Source organism: Salmo salar, chromosome 03, assembly GCF_965601325.2.
Source record: "Salmo salar chromosome 03, fSalSal1, whole genome shotgun sequence".
Taxonomy (NCBI): Eukaryota; Metazoa; Chordata; class Actinopteri; order Salmoniformes; family Salmonidae; genus Salmo; species Salmo salar.
Window position 1 is genome coordinate 27,035,074 of NC_138293.1, and position 17,893 is coordinate 27,052,966.

The 17,893-nt window shown below is 42.8% G+C and overlaps 1 protein-coding gene across 1 annotated transcript in view; it reads left to right on the plus strand.

Annotated features, from left to right (window-relative positions):
• Window positions 1-17,893, plus strand: part of LOC106599343 (cadherin-18) — a 110,196-nt gene that overhangs the window by 55,177 nt on the left and 37,126 nt on the right. The window lies entirely within an intron of this gene.

The window sequence follows — 17,893 nt, forward strand, 5'->3', positions numbered from 1 at the left end:
AGAATACATTTTTGAGGGATACATTTGATCAATTGTTTGTATGGTCATGGTCAGGATAATACATTCTTATTGAATATGTAAACATGGCAATATTATGAGCTGAAAGCAGTTGTCATGACGTTGCCCTCTTTGGACACTGCGAGCACCATCCCCCGACCTCTATACTTCTGACACCAGGCTCTGTAAGAGTGGTCGTAAATTCCTACGAGGAGACCCTCCTCATGGCCCAAGTATAGAGAGAACAAAGGAGTTCTTCCACCTCACAGAACTGGAGAACCGAATGACATTTATGTTCTGGAGAAGGTATAAAAGATCGGTGAAGAATCCAGCAACGAACTGGTCATTTTGGTACAATTTTGTGAAACTCATGAGAGACAATACGCCCACATTACCATAATCATGTTTATAGAAGAGTCTCAGGTATGAGACTTACATCTAAATGGTTGTATAAAATGAATGAATAAGGATGGAACTGTTTGTGAAATTGTGTAATGTGATTTTGGACTGTTTAATGAAGGAAACTCCAATTCCCTTTGGAGTCTTAACTAAGCCCTTGGCACACCCCCAGAGACACAGACAGGACTTGGCGTCATGAGACAGCCTTTTTCTATGTCCCGAATAAAACCCCCACCTTGGTTTTCTATCACCAGAGCTTACCTCAATTACGAGATGCCTAAACGTTGGAGACCAGCTTACCTCGATAACGAGAGGGCCAAGGTTTGACCATGCATTCCTCTTTCTGAACTTTAACCATACCACGTGGTTAAACTCTTAGAATATCGATACCGACAGAATAAGAACAAGTCTTTGATATGAATTACTAGTCTGCAGCTAGGAATTCGGTGTCATTGAACGCGAAGATCGACAACCGCCAAAAACATCTATTCTATAACGACATGAATGAATGTTACTCTGAACTCTCCATTCTAACCACGACAGAGAGAGAGAGAGAGCGGACAGACTCTCCAACAGAAACTAACTTTTCAACAGAGATCCCGACGACACACTGAGCGTAAATATATATATTGATTGCAATTGTTCCCGAATGAGTGAGCGTTCATGTGCAAAAGATTAGCATTTCAATTGTTATAATTATCAACTCTGTAGTGCCTTCTCAGTTGATCCCCCCTTTTGTCAAACAAGCCGCCATACCGGTTTAGCCCACTAGGGCACATTCTCCTATCATTTCCTTGTAAACATATCTACTGTTTGTTATGCATTTCTGTGAATTACTTACCGTAATTTCCGGACGATTAAGCGCACCTGAATATAAGCCGCACCCACTGAATTTAAAAAATATATATTATTTTGAACATAAATAAGCCGCACATGTCTATAAGCCGCAGGTGCCTACCGGTACATTGAAACAAATGAACTTTACACAGGCTTTAACCTCTTGGGGCTAGGTGGGACGCTAGCGTGCCACCCGTGGTGCACTCCATCAACAGCAGGTGCATTTCAAGAGCGGCAAATTTGAATCCAAATAAATGTCAAAATTCAAATTTTTCAAAAATACAACTATGTTACACCATTTGAAAGATAAACATCTCCTTAATCTAACCACGTTTTACGATTTCAAAAAGGTTTTACGGCGAAAGCATAAATTTAGAGTATGTTAGGACAGTACATTTACAAGAGTTGTGTGTAATGTTTTGTCAAGTCAAAGACAGGGTCACCAAAACCATAAAACCAGCTAAAATGATGCACTAACCTTTTACAATCTCCATCAGATGACACTCCTAGGACATTATGTTAGACAATGCATGCATTTTTAGTTCTATCAAGTTCATATTTATATCCAAAAACAGCGTTTTACTATGGCATTGATGTTGAGGAAATCGTTTCCCTCCAATAACCGGCAGTCAAGTCAGCGTCAGAAATTAAATAATTAAAATTAGAAAACATTGGTAAAATATTATATTGTCATTTAAAGAATTATAGATTTACATCTCTTGAACGCAATCAACTTGCCAGATTTAAAAATAACCTTACTGGGAAATCACACTTTGCAATAATCTGAGCACTGCGCCCAGAAAAATACGCGTTGCGATACAGACTAGACGTCATGTTGGGGAGATCTAAAATCGAAAATACTATGTAAATAATCCATTACCTTTGATTCTCTTCATCAGATGTCACTTCCAGGTATCACAGGTCCATAACGAATGTAGTTTTGTTCAAAAAAGCTCATCATTTATGTCCAAAAATCTCCGTCTCGTTAGCACATGATGTAAGCCAGCCGGACTTCTCGTCATGAACGAGGGGAAAAAATATATTTCCGTTCGTTCAAACATGTCAAACGTTGTATAGCATAAATCATTAGGGCCTTTTTTAACCAGAACATGAATAATATTCAAGGTGGACGAATGCATACTCTTTTATAACGTATTGGAACGAGGGTACCCAACATGAACTAGCGCGCCAGGTGTCTAATGGGACATCACCGTTCCATGGCTCTTGTTCGGTCAGATCTCCCTCCAGAAGACTCAAAACACTTTGTAAAGGCTGGTGACATCTAGTGGAAGCAATAGGAAGTGCCAAAATATTCCTAAACCCCTGTGTTTTTCAATGGGATAGGTTTAAAGTCAATACAACACATCAGGTATCCACTTCCTGTCAGAAAATGTCTCAGGGTTTTGCCTGCCAAATGAGTTCTGTTATACTCACAGACACCATTCAAACAGTTTTGGAAACTTTAGAGTGTTTTCTATCCATATATAATAAGTATATGCATATTCTAGTTACTGGGTAGGATTAGTAACCAGATTAAATCGGGTACATTTTTTTTATCCAGACGTGCAAATGCTGCCCCCTAGACCCAACAGGTTAACAAAACACGGCTTGTAACAAAAATAAATAGGCTTTATCGAAACACGGCTTGTAACAAAAATAAATAGGCTTTAACGAAACACGGCTTGTAACAAAAAATTTAAAATTAGCAGTAAGCTTTAGTTGTCTTTTTGCACTGAGTCAATTCCTCACGCTGCTGTTTCTAACGTCTTATCATCGACTCATTAAGACCAAGCTCCCGTGCAGCAGCTCTATTTCCTTTTCCAACAGATCAATCGCCTTCAACTTGAAAGCTGCATCATATGCCTTTCTCCGTGTCTTTGTCATGATGAGGGTGTCAAAATGACTACCGTAATCAAAATGATGGGAAGTTTGAGAGCGCTCGATTTAATCTAAACAGTAAACAAAAAAGTTGTTTGACCTTAACCCGTTCGGCAATTTCATTGGTCTAATGAAAGCTTCATGCCGCCAAAAAACTGAGCACGTCACAGAATGTGTTTTTTTTGGAAGAAAAAAAATGTAAAGCTGGAAAAACCCATATATTAGCCGCGTCATTGTTTAAGCCGCGAGGTTCATAGCCTGGGAAAAAAGTTGTGGCTTATAGTCCGGAATTTACGGTAGTTAGTAAACAAATGATTTTAAGACAATTGATGTATGGATGACTCATAGTGAAGACTGGGTTCGTGCAGATAACCAACAATTTACAACGTTTGGAATGAGACTGGCGTGAGGTAAATAATAATTCATTCATTCAAAGACTAATTGATCAGATATTAAAATATCTGAAAGTTATATTAGGAAAATTATAACTTTGTAATCTGAATATTTTCCTTGGTGCCCCGACTTCCTAGTTAATTACAGTTACATGATTAATCAGGTTAATCGCGTAATAATAATTACAGAAAGTTATTTGATAAATATGTCTTCAGTTTTAATGATGCCAAAGACACGACATTTATGACGCCCCCATGCGAGGAATCTAAGATAGAATTGGACTTTGCTGTGAAATTCTATATATCAATTTTGCAAACAGAATTGTACAAACAGACCGCTTTCTATACAAATTGATTGTGTGTGTATTCCCATTGGAACAAGCTATTTTGAGAGTGCCTCCGGTCGTGTGTCGATAGCAATGAGGGATAAATTCCAGATTTAGTCCATTAGGCCAAACGGTAGTATTTCTGTCGGTCAATATTAACTTCTAGAGCAAGGGCATAGAGCCAGTAAGGTTAGAAATTAGGAGATATCTGTTCGGTGACCGAGCCGAAGTATTCTATCCGCCTACCGCACTAAGACAGTGTGGGCAGACCACAGGCGTATCTGTATTTATGTACCGTGTTGCTCTGGTCAACATAACGCTAGCAATGTATGCTGAATGGGTTAATGTGAGACGTCACTATTAAACCCACCCTTTCCATGGTGAGAGGACCTATTTTGTGCTTGGAAGTGAGATTTCTGAACAAAGTAGGATTAGCTTGCACGTGATGCTAAGCTAACAAAAGGGGGAACATTTTCCTCTTCCTGTGCCCCGTTTAAATTCCTCCGCCTGGCGCAACGGAAGTCCCGCCCTTTGTATTTCCGTTTGATTTCAGCATTCTGTGTCACTGGTGGTGAAGAATCGCCAGTACATCTCTTGGGAAAAGTAGGGGAAATCCAAACGTGGATCACGGTAAGATATCCAGCCAATCGCAATTGACTAGATATCGACGTCTCATTCAATTTAACTAACAAGTGAAATTGCCAGATTTACTTTTTATGTGGCTCTTTTAGATAATATCCAAATTGATTGGGCTTCTACAATGAGACAAGATGAACTTTTTCCACATTTAACTTAGATGAAGCAAAGCTCTCAGGTTAATTGAAAGTTTAATTCCCAGATAGCCTATACACGTTTGATTTATCATAAATAGATTAATCAGTAAAATCTGCTTTAGCAAAGCACATTCAGTAAAACCCAGTACTGACGGGAGTGAATCCCATATGGCTGTGGCATAAGGGGAAAGTGTACCATCGTGGTGAATGTACCTAACATTACTTTTATGATAATCCAGCAATCTCAATTGTTTGGGTATCATCGTCTCATTCAATTTATTTATTTAAATTGTCGAACATACCTTTCTAGGTTCTTCCAATTAAATGAGACATCTTAAACTTTGCAATAGTAACCTAGATGAACCAACTTCCAAGGTTAATTTAAAGTTTAATTCCCAGATAGCCTATCCAGGTATGATTAATCATTATCATTGATTAATTCAATTTGCTTTTGCAAATTCATTCACGTCCAACTCCCACAGTACTGTACCGTACTGATGGTTCATTAACGTCTATAAATAGATTAAAATCGTCTTTGCAGCTCCCAACATATTCCAAATCCAAACTTCGGAAAATTAGGAAAAACATTTTTCCTTTCAAATGTTCTAATAATGTGCAAGCTATCAGAGGGGGTAGTCCCTACTCGCCCGCTAATTAGTGAACCTCCACCAGTAAATGGATTAATCTCTGACCTCAGCAGCGATACCAACCCTAATTATGCCATTAGTGGAAAAGCAGACAACAACGCTTTCCAAAATCAACCATCAGGTGCAGGCCTCGTAAAGGTTCTCTCCAGTCTAGCCCTGATGTCTTGCCATCCGAGATTGGCATCCGTCCAATACCGCAGTGCACAGCTGAAGCACGAGCAGGTAATGGTAGACATAAAGGGACAGGTGGAGAGAACCGGGAAACTAATGACAAATGCGAGGGAAAAATTCTGCTAGCTATGGAATTGCGCATGAAAACTGAACAATTAAATGTAATTGCAAAAACGTATGACGATGAACAAGCACAAGCTCTTCAACAAAATCGTCTTCTACAGGAACAAAATCATATGCTACAGGAACAACTCGATTTAGCCAAAACTAAATACGATGATGTCCATGCCAAACTAGATAAATCTGAAGTGTTATCTACAAACAGGAGCGCTCATCTTGATAACATGCATGCTGTTTTGTTGAATGTTACTCAAAATAACACGGTTCTCCTCAAAGCGCTGCAGACCAAAGACGATCAGTTAATGAACACAATGACAAAGTTGGAGGACAAATCAGCAGAACTTATTGAAGTCGCTGACCAAATGAATGATGAGAGAACTCAGGTGATGAGGATGGAAATATTGATTTCTAAGCAAGCGGAGGAAATCTCATCACTGAATCTCTTGCTCCGTACTCAAGACCTCTATCTGCAAACCATGACAGATAAGTTTGAGACCGAAAGGAGCAAGTGCGACACTCACGTGTCCAAAATCAGTACTCTAAGCGCTCGAGTGGACTCTGCAATGCAGCAGAATACCACCCTTAGGTACTATCTGGAGGAAATCCAGAATGGTCACGCTCTACAGCGCGACTACCCATCCAAGCAACCGGAACCCTGTACTCACAGGAGTAAAGACGATAGGTTTCAGACCATGCCTCCCTCAGGTGTCCCTCAGTCTTCTCCTCTTGGCCATTAGGCACTGAGTAATATGGCGCCTCTTGGCCAACAACAACAAGGCTTGGCTTCTCCTCTTGGCCTTTCAGCCCCAATCGCTCCACAGGGTGAAGCCAACCTTCTCCGCCCGCTTGGCGCAGAATACCTTGACAAACTCGTCAAGAATTTCCCCACCTTTGACCCCGTTCCAGGTCAGCCAAACGATGCTGAGACGTTCCTAGCTGACATAGAGGATGCGTTGGATGGCTACCCGAACGCTACGGGTTCTGACAGGGTTTACCTGTTGACGCGAACTTCAAATAGACACGTGAAAAAGGTTAATTCGTCTACAACAACAACACGTGCTAAATGACTACGCTAAACTTGCCACAGCTTTGAAATTAGAATTCAGTGGTTCTGCGACTCGCAAACACGATAGCTCACTGGCTAACACCGTCAAACAGGCTCGGAACGAACACCCACAAGGTTACTAGCATAGGCTTCGTTCAGCTTACTTTGGCCTACTCACTGAAACAGGAATGGAAGAGCTGTTACCATTCAAACAAATGTTTCTGTCGAACATGTATCCCACCTTCATTACCTACTTGAGCCCTGCCGCCCACGTTGGCTTGCCTATCTTAGAACTCAGAGAGCTTGCAAGCACAGCTTTTGAGGCATCAAAAGTTCACAACGCTAAGCGCCCTGATCACTCGGTTTTGAAGTTTGACCAGGAGCACTCACTCCAGTTAGAGGGTGCATTATCAGGTATTGGAGCGTTGAGAGATGACGCACAACAACAGTTTCTACGACTAAACCATGATTCCAATAACCTCCGTGATCGAAATAACTGTAAAGTACGTCGCCATCAACATGACTACTGCTACAATCGACCTGTTCGCTACGTTCCTGCACCCAACCCACAAAAAGTGTCAGAGCACAAGGGTAACAAAGGGTTGAAGGACGATCAAAATGTAGACCAATGTTCTCCAGAAGTTCCACTACGGGAAGAACTAAAGCGAGAACAATTTGAGAAAAGGGTAAAAGATAAGTCACAAGGACTAGACGGGGAATTACCGGACACCAGGTCCGCAGGAATTAACACCCATAGCAAGGACGTTAAAGTTCAAATTTCTCCCGCTCTTATTCAAGACCCTATCCAGGGCCCGCTTGATCAAGAAACAAGCCCCCGGGCTTTGTCTATAGACTCTGATACAAAGGTTGTGAAGAAAAAGGCCAAACGCTTCGTTAAAGCCAAGCCCACTCAAAATCGGAAAAGTCAATCTGCCTCCCCCTTCAACAGAAATGGCATATCACATCATTGCGAATGACCACTCCACTTTGTGGGGAATATGTCCACTAACCATGAATCTAAACGGCCATACCTGGAAACAGTCCTGGTGGACTGCTTAACTTGTCATGCGCTAATTGATTCGGGTGCGACAATATCACTCATCTCTCAAACATTGTTCGATGATCTCAAAAGGGCTTTGAAGCCAACTAAACGTTGGTTAAAAATGGAACGATGCGACACTACACTTCGAGGGGTCACTCAGACTACCTCGCCTCTCACATTGAGAGTCATGCTGAAACTACACTTCAAGGATGTATCGCTCGTTCACCCTGTGTATGTTACCAGCCTTGAAACTGTACCCCTGCTACTTGGAGCAGACTTGATTGATCGATTACTCCCATTGATGGATTGGAAAACCAACCAGGTATGGTCACAGGCCACAGTGCCTTCTCCACTGACCACACTGTCCTCCCCTAACGCTAGCTGCAACGCAGTCATTCACGAGGGGTATCTGTCGAAAGCACCCCTTGGGAAAAAGACGTTTAGAAACCTCTTGTTGCAAAATCCGATCCAAGGAGATATTACGATATCTCGACACATTCCATCAGCCAACCTGATTGACCACTCTTTTCATGATTTCGAGCAAGCTGTCTCTGTGAATAAGCAACCTCCCTCCTCCTTGCAGTCGTGCAATATGGTAGTTGAGATGAACTTCTCTTGCCTTTCGGACACTTCCGCAAGCACTGCGGCCATCTCAGCAAGAAAAACATCAATGCGCAGAATATACTCTGCTTCCGATGATACACCTTCCGTTTTGTTGGGGACTGTCACCCCTTACAATGACACTAATGGCGTCAGTCCAGCAACTGACCCGATGACTCCCACTGGTGAAACACTTTGCGATATCACAGACCGATTTCCTCATCTCAGTTCGCAGGTACTGAAGAGGGTGCCACATGCGGACGCGGTGACTGACATGCCTCGACAGCCACTGAGCGTTTTGAAGCACAAACACCAGGAGATTTGGTTGAAAGGTTACAGCCATTCTCATAACAACGTGGCCGCTGACAACTCGTACATAGGGTCCGACCTTTTCGTTTGCGCCTCGGACACCAACACCACCCGCTGGTGGGGTGTCCTAAGACACAAAGGGGGGGAATAGTAGCCCAGACCCCTGATGAGCCTCATCGAGGCCGGTGGGGGGGTCGAGACTATGGACAACACCGTATGAGGCCGCCAGAGCATAAATCAAATCTAGTTGTAAAACTCCCCTATGAGAACAGTGAGGAGCAGACAGGCCCCTAGATGGGGATTATCTTAGAACACATCTAAGATAGTACTGAGGTGTACCACACTGGTCGAAAAGGAAGTCCAGTGGACTTGTCCACCTCCAAAACAAATGGCAACAATAATCATTCCTTGCCATGTGTAGGTTCAACTACAATACAACTAGTAAAATGCTCCAATCATGTGTTCTGGTAGTATAATATTTCAGAATAAATCGGTAGGATAACTGGTCCCCTTGAGTACCAGTACCAATACCAGCAACAGTCAGCCCAGCTATAATCAATAAGAATGTTAGAGACCTAACCAATCAAATTACCCTTGACAACAGCGACATAGGAGTCACTCAGAGTGCAACACGTGGAAGGGAATCTCCAGCGCACTCTTCCAATGGTTAACACACATGTCACTAATAAATAGAATCCTCCATTCAGGAGGAAAATTATTAGAAGTCATGAACCATGATCACACCACGTACAACTGGTCCAATACTTAAAGAGTTTTTCCGTCGTGAGGTTAGCTCCTCCGTGGATAACATAGCTATGAAATAGACTTCATACCTATCGCCACTACAATAGTGGAAGACATAGTGACTTGTCGAAAAACTACTACAGACTCCCTTGACACCAATTCTGACTGACCTCCAGGCATTGACCTGAAAATTACCTCACTACGTCAGACTAATTCTGAACAAGTTGTAATCTGCCAGGATACTTGGTTTTCTTCTCTTGACATGTGCGCTTGTGTAAGCATAAACGCACATGCACAACGGAACATCCAATTAGGATTTATGCTAGGATCACTTAAGGGTCCAAGCAAAATACCAGCCTTAGTAAAGTTGAACATTTACTTCTAGGCCTTTGACTCTACAGCACTCACCAGTTTACTTTCCAGAAGTCCATAGGTCATCCCTGTAGACTGCCCAAAACTAGTGCATTACAGCTGTAGACTTATCATAGAGTTATCAATTTAGGATAGTGCCTAAGCAACACACCAAGTAGGAAAACCCTAGATATGGCATTAGAGACAATGCCATGATAATCATTTTGCCAGAATATTGGACGTATAAAAGAATACAGTCCAATTAGATGATTTTTATGTGAGAACTATATTTTGTATATCTTTTGTTTATGCTTTCATTCCTTTTCGGTTCAGTTCCTTTGACACTTAGGAAGTGATTGAGCCGTAAACAAAGTCCCCATACAACCATCACTTAGTGCCACAACGCCACTCATTGGGGAATGAATGTAATTATATATATTTCATGAGTGTGTGTGCGTTGTTAACATCTGCCTAAGTTACTGCCCAGATCTTCCAGTCTGGACGATGACCAGACGACGGGTCCGGAACGGTGATCCCAAATCCGGACACCCATGGCCAATCCTTGTGGCGGCATGCCCCGCTGTCAGAGAGCCTGCCAAGGTAAACCACCAGAGGGGGAGACCGCAACGGCGATCACCAACCAGGACATCCCCTGGCCCTTCCTGGGGTACTTTGCAGCTTCCATGAAGCCTACCAAGTTCAACCACCAGAGGGGATCGCAACGGCGATCACCGACCGGACATCAACTGCCCATCCTTGTGGTGGACTGCTCCACTTTCAGAAGCCTACCAAGTTCGACCACTAGAGGGGACTGCAACGATGATCTACAAACAGGACATCAAGTGGTCATGATTTTATGTTGATTTGTAACTTTCAGGATAAACAAGATCCAAACCACCAGGGGGGGTATGTCATGACGTTGCCCTCTTTGGACACTGCGAGCACCATCCCCCTGCCTCTATACTTCTGACACCAGGCTCTGTAAGAGAGGTCGTGAATTCCTACGAGGAGACCCTCTCCTCATGGCCCCAGTATAGAGAGAACAAAGGAGTTCTTCAGCCTCACAGAACTGGAGAACCGAACGATATTTATGTTCTGGAGAAGGTATAAAAGATTGGTGAAGAATCCAGCAACGAACTGGTCCGTTTGGTACAATTTTGTGAAACTCATGAGAGACAATATGGCCACATTACCATAATCATGTTTATAGAAGAGTCTCAGGTATGAGACTTACATCTAAATGGTTGTATAAAATGAATGAATAAGGATGGAACTGTTTGTGAAATTGTGTAATGTGATTTTGGACTGTTTAATGAAGGAAACTCCAATTCCCTTTGGAGTCTTAACTAAGTCCTTGGCACGCCCCCAGGGACACAGACAGGACCTGGCGTCATGAGACAGCCTTTTTCTATGTCCCCGAATAAAACCCCCACCTTGGTTTTCTATCACCAGACTGAGCTGACCTCAATTACAAAATGGCTAACAGTTGGAGACCAGCTTACCTTGATAACGAGAGGGCCAAGGTTTGACCATGCATTCCTCTTTCTGAACTTTAACCATACCACGTGGTTAAACTCTTAGACTATCGATACCGACACAATAAGAACAAGTCTTTGATATGAATTACTAGTCTGCAGCTAGGAATTCGGTATCATTGAACACGAAGACCGACAACCGACGAAAACATCTATTCTATAACGACATGAATGAATGTTACTCTGAACTCTCCATTCTAACCACGACAGAGAGAGAGAGAGAGAGGTAGGACAGAGTCTCCAACAGAAACAAACCTTTCAACAGAGATCCCGATGACACACTGAGCGTAAATATATATATTGATTGCAATTGTTCCCGAATGAGTGAGAGTTCATGTGCAAAAGATTAGCATTTCAATTGTTATAATTATCAACTCTGTAGTGCCTTCTCAGTTGACCCCCCCCCCCTTTTGTCTAACAAGCCGCCATACCGGTTTAGCCCACTAGGGCACATTCTCCTATCATTTCCTTGTAAACATATCTACTGTTTGTTATGCATTTCTGTGAATTACTTAGTTAGTAAATAAAGGATTGTAAGACAATTGATGTATGGATGACTCATAGTGAAGACTGGGTTCGTGCAGATAACCAACAATTTACGACGTTTGGAATGAGAGTGGCGTGAGGTAAATAATAATTCACTAATTCGAAGACTAATTGATCAGATATTAAAATATCTGAAAGTTATATTAGGAAAATTATAACTTTGTAATCTGAATATTTTCCTTGGTGCCCTGACTTCCTAGTTAATTACAGTTACATGACTAATCAGGTTAATCGCGTAATAATAATAACAGAAAGTTATTTGATAAATATGTCTTCAGTTTTAATGATGCCAAAGACACGACACAGTGTTACCTAACTGCTTTATGATACAGCTTACCACAGGAACCACATCTTTTGATATTGTGTAGCAGAGGCTTCTTGAAATGCACAAGTTGTAGTGGGTGAACTAATCCACTGTGAAACTGACATTGTATGACATTGACACTACAGTATGTACCAAAGGTGAGGGTTAAAATGGGGCTTGTGAGAGATGTGGGAAGGGAAGGCTGGTAAGAGATGGCTCATACACACATCCCCTGAGGGGGGGAGGGGTATTGAGTGCGTGATTCACTCTCCTCAAAGATGCTGTGATAGTTGAATTGTGTGTTCTTCTTCCACTAAGATGGCACATCTCTTGGTATTGATTCGACCATGAGGAAAACAGCAGGTAATAAAGTATCAAGTGGACATTTTCAACAGCACATAAGCCTACATTTATGAGCTTGATTCTTGTTGGCACACTGAGTATTCAAAACATTAAGGACACCTGCCCTTTCCATGACATAGACTGACCAGGTGAATCCAGGTGGAAGCTATTATCCCTTGTTGAGGCCACTTGTTAAATCCACTTCAATCAGTGTAGATGAAGGGGAAGAGACAGGTTACCAAAGGATGTTTAAGCCTTGAGACAATTGACTCATGGATTTTTTATGTGTGCCATTCAGAGGGTAAATATGCAAGACAAAAGATTGAAGTGTCTTTTTTTATTTCACCTTTATTTCACCAGGTAGGCCAGTTGAGAACAAGTACTCATTAACAACTGCGACCTGGCCAAGGTAAAGCAAAGCAGTATGACAACAACAACACAGAGTTACACATGGAATAAACAAACATACAGTCAATAACACAATAGAACAAATCTATATACAGTGTGTGCAAATGAGGAAAGATTAGGGAGGTAAGGCAATAAATAGGCTGTAGTGGCGAAGTAATTACAATTCAGCAATTAAACACTGTAGTGATAGATGTGTGGAAGATGAATGTGCAAGTAGAGATACTGGGGTGCGAAGGACCAAAAAAACAAAAACAATATGGGGATGAGGTAGTTGGATGGGCTATTTATAGATGGCTATGTACAGGTGCAATGATCTGTGAGCTGCTCTGACAGCTGATGCTTAAATTTAGTGAGGGAGATATGAGTCTCCAGCATCAGTGATTTTTGCAATTCGTACCAGTCATTGGCAGCAGAGAACTAGAAGGAAAGACAGCCAAAGAAGGAATTGGCTTTGGGGGTGGCCAGTGAAATATACCTGCTGTTGCGCGTGCTACGGGTGGATGCTGCTATGCTGACCAGTGAGCTGAGATAAGGCGGGGCTTTACCTAGCAAACACTTATAGATGACCTGGAGCCAGTGGGTTTGGCGATGAATATGAAGCGAGGGCCTGCCAACGAGAGCATACAGGTCGCAGTGGTGGGTAGTATATGGGGCTTTGGTGACAAAACGGATGGCACTGTGATAGACTACATCCAATTTCCTGAGTAGAGTGTTGGAGGCTATTTTGTAAATGACATCACCGAAGTCAAGGATCGGTAGGATAGTCAGTTTTACAATGGTATGTTTGGCAGCATGAGTGAAGGATGCTTTGTTGCGAAATAGGAAGCCGATTCTAGATTTAATTTTGGATTGGAGATGCTTAATGTGAGTCTGGAAGGAGAGTTTACAGTCTAACCAGACACCTAGGAATTTGTAGTTGTCCACATATTCTAACTCAGAACCGTCCAGAGTAGTGATGCTGGACGGGCGGGCAGGTGCGGGCAGCGATCGGTTGAAGAGCGTGCATTTAGTTTTACTTGAATTTAAGAGCAGTTGGAGGCCACGGAAGGAGAGTTGTATGGCAATGAAGCTCGTCTGGAGGTTAGTTAACACAGTGTCCAACGAAGGGCAAAAAGTATACAGAATGGTGTCGTCTGCGTAAAGGTGGGTCAGAGAATCACCAGCAGCAAGAGCGACATCATTGATGTATACAGAGAAAAGAGTCGGCCCAAGAATTTAACCCTCTGGCACCCCCATAGAGACTGCCAGAGGTCCGGACAACAAGCCCTTCGTTTTGACACACTGAACTATGTCTGAGAAGTAGTTGGTGAACCAAGCAAGGCAATCGTTTGAGAAACCAAGGCTGTTGAGTCTGCCAATAAGAATGTGGTAATTGACAGATTCGAAAGCCTTGGCCAGGTCGATGAATAAGGCTGCACAGTATTGTCTTTTATCGATGGCTGTTAGGACCTTGAGCATGGCTGAGGTGCACCCATGACCAGCTCAGAAACCAGATTGCATAGTGGAGAAGGTACGGTGGGATTCGATTTAGTCGGTGATCTGTTTGTTAACTTGGCTTTTGAAGATTTTAGAAAGGCAGGGCAGGATGGATATACGTCTATAACTGTTTGGGTCTAAGGTGTCTCCCTCTTTGAAGAGGGGGATGACCGCGGCAGCGTTCCAATCTTTGGGATCTCAGCCAATACGAAAGAGAGGTTGAACAGGCTAGTAATAGGGGTTGCAACAATTGTGGCGGATCATTTTAGAAAGAGAGGTTCCAGATTGTCTAGCCCAGCTGATTTGTAGGGGTCCAGATTTTAGGAGAAATGGGGGAGGCATGGGCAAGTTGCTGTGGGGGGTGCAGGGCTGTTGACCGGGGTAGGGTTAGCCAGGTGGAAAGCATGGCCAGCTGTAGAAAAATGCTTATTGAAATTCTCTATTATCGTGGATTTATCGGTGGTGACAGTGTTTCCTAGCCTCAGTGCAGTGAGCAGCTGGGAGGAGGTGCTCTTATTCTCCATGGACTTTACAGTGTCACAGAACCTTTTGGAGTTTGTGCTACACGATGCAAATTTCTGTTTGAAAAGCTAGCCTTAGCTTTCCTAACTGCCTGTGTATATTGGTTCCTAACTTCCCTGAAAAATTGCATATCGCGGGGGCTATTCGATGCTAATGCAGTACGCCACAGGATGTTTTTGTGCTGGTCAAGGGCAGTCAGGTCTGGAGTGGACCAAGGGTTATATCTGTTCATGGTTCTACATTTTTTGAATGGAGCATGCTTATTTAAAATGGTGAGGAAAGCACTTTTAAAAGAATAACCAGGCATCCTCTACTGACGGAATGAGGTCAATATCCTTCCAGGATACCCGACGGGCCAGGTCGATTAGAAAGGCCTGCTCGCTGAAGTGTTTTAGGGCGCGTTTGACAGTGATGAGGGGTAGTCGTTTGACCGCAGACCCATTATGGACGCAGGCAATGAGGCAGTGATCTCTGAGATCCTCGTTGAAGACAGCAGAGGTGTATTTGTAAGTCGCTCTGGATAAGAGCGTCTGCTAAATGACTTAAATGTAAATGTAAATGTAAATATTTAGAGGGCAGGTTGGTAAGGATGATATCTATGAGTGCGTCCGTGTTTACGGACTTGGGGTTGTACCTGTAGGTTCATTGATAATTTGTGTGAGATTGAGGGCATCTAGCTTAGATTGTAGGACGGCCGGGGTGTTAACCTCTATGGGCTAGGTGGGACGCTTGCGTCCCACCTACGTAACAGCCACTGCCAGCCTGTGGCGCGATTTTCAAAACCTTAAAAATCCTATTACTTCAATTTCTCAAACATATGACTATTTTACAGCCATTTAAAGACAAGACTCTCGTTAATCTAACCACACTGTCCGATTTCAAAAAGGCTTTACAACGAAAGCAAAACATTAGATTATGTCAGCAGAGTACCAAGCCAGAAATAATCAGACACCCATTTTTCAAGCCAGCATATAATGTCACCAAAACCCAGAAGACAGCTAAATGCAGCACTCACCTTTGATGATCTTCATCAGATGACAACCCTAGGACATTATGTTATACAATACATGCATGTTTTGTTCAATCAAGTTCATATTTATATCAAAAAACAGCTTTTTACATTAGCATGTGACGTTCAGAACTAGCATACCCCCCGCAAACTTCCGGGGAATTCGCTAACATTTTACTAAATTACTCACGATAAACGTTCACAAAAAGCATAACAATTATTTTAAGAATTATAGATACAGACCTCCTCTATGCACTCGATATGTCCGATTTTAAAATAGCTTTTTGGTGAAAGCACATTTTGCAATATTCTAAGTACATAGCCCAGGCATCACGGGCTCGCTATTTAGACACCCGGCAAGTTTAGCACTCACCATAATCATATTTACTATTATAAAAGTTTGATTACCTTTTGTTGTCTTCGTCAGAATGCACACCCAGGACTGCTACTTCAATAACAAATGTTGGTTTGGTCCAAAATAATCCATTGTTATATCCGAATAGCGGCGTTTTGTTCGTGCGTTCCAGACACTATCCGAAATAGTAAAGAAGTGTCGCGCGCATGGCGCAATTCGTGACAATAAAATTCTAAATATTCCATTACCGTACTTCGAAGCATGTCAACCGCTGTTTAAAATCAATTTTTACGACATTTTTCTCGTAGAAAAGCGATAATATTCCGACAGGGAATCTCCTTTTCGGCAAACAGAGGAAAAAATCCCAAAGGCGGGGGCGGTCGGGGTCACGCGCATAAGCCCAGTGTCCCTTGATCGGCCACTTGAGAAAGACGATAATGTGTTTCAGCCTGGGGCTGGAATGATGACATTCTGTTTTTTCCCGGGCTCTGAGCGCCTATGGACGACGTGGGAAGTGTCACGTTAGAGCAGAGATCCTTAGTAAATGATAGAGATGGAAAAGAAGTTCAAGAAATGGTCAGACAGGCCACTTCCTGTAAAGGAATCTCTCAGGTTTTGACCTGCCATTTGAGTTCTATTATACTCACAGACACCATTCAAACAGTTTTAGAAAATCTAGGGTGTTTTCTATCCATATGTAATAAGTATATGCATATTCTAGTTACTGGGTAGGAGTGGTAACCAGATTAAATCGGATATGTTTTTTATCCAGCCGTGTCAATACTGCCCCCTAGCCCTAACAGGTTAAGCATGTACCAGTTTAGGTCACCTAACAGTACGAGCTCTGAAGATAGATGGGGGGGCAATCAATTCACATATGGTATCCAGGACACAGCTGGGGGCAGAAGGTGATCTATAACAAGTGGCAACGGTGAGAGACTTGTTTCAGGAAAGGTGGATTTTTAGAAGTAGATACTCGAATTGTTTGGACACAGACCTGGTTTGGACACAGACCTCTGCAGGCTATCTCTGCAGTAGATTTCAACTCTGCCCCCTTTGGCAGTTCTATCTTGTCGGAAAATGTTATAGATAGGGATGGACATTTTTGGATTTTTGGTGGCCTTCCTAAGCCAGGATTCAGACACGGCTAGGACGTCCGGGTTGGCAGGGTGTGCTAAAGCAGTGAATAAAATAAACTTAGAGAGGAGGCTTCTAATGTTAACATGCATGAAACCAAGGCTTTTACAGTTACAGAAGTCAACAAATGAGAGCACCTGGAGAATGGGAGTGGACCTAGGTGCTGCAGGGCCTGCATTAGCCTCTACATCACCAGAGGAACAGAGCAGGAGTAGGATAAGGGTACGGCTAAAGGCTATAAGAACTGGTCGTCTAGTGCGTTCGGAACAGAGAGTAAAAGGAGCAGGTTTCTGGGCATGGAAGAATAGAGTCAAGGCATATTGTACAGACAAGGGTATGGTAGGATCTGAGTACAGTGGAGGTAAACCTAGGCATTGAGTGATGATGAGAGAGATTTTGTCTCTAGAGACATCATTTAAACCAGGTGAGGTCACCACATGTGTGGGAGGTGGAACTAAAGGGCTAGCTAAGGCATATTGAGCAGGGCTGGAGGCTCTACAGGGAAATAAGACAATAATCACTAACCAAAACAGCAATGGACAAGGCATATTGACATTAGGGAGAGGCATGCGTAGCCGAGTGATCATAGGGACCAGTGGGAAGTTTGGCGAGCTGGAGACACGGCTAC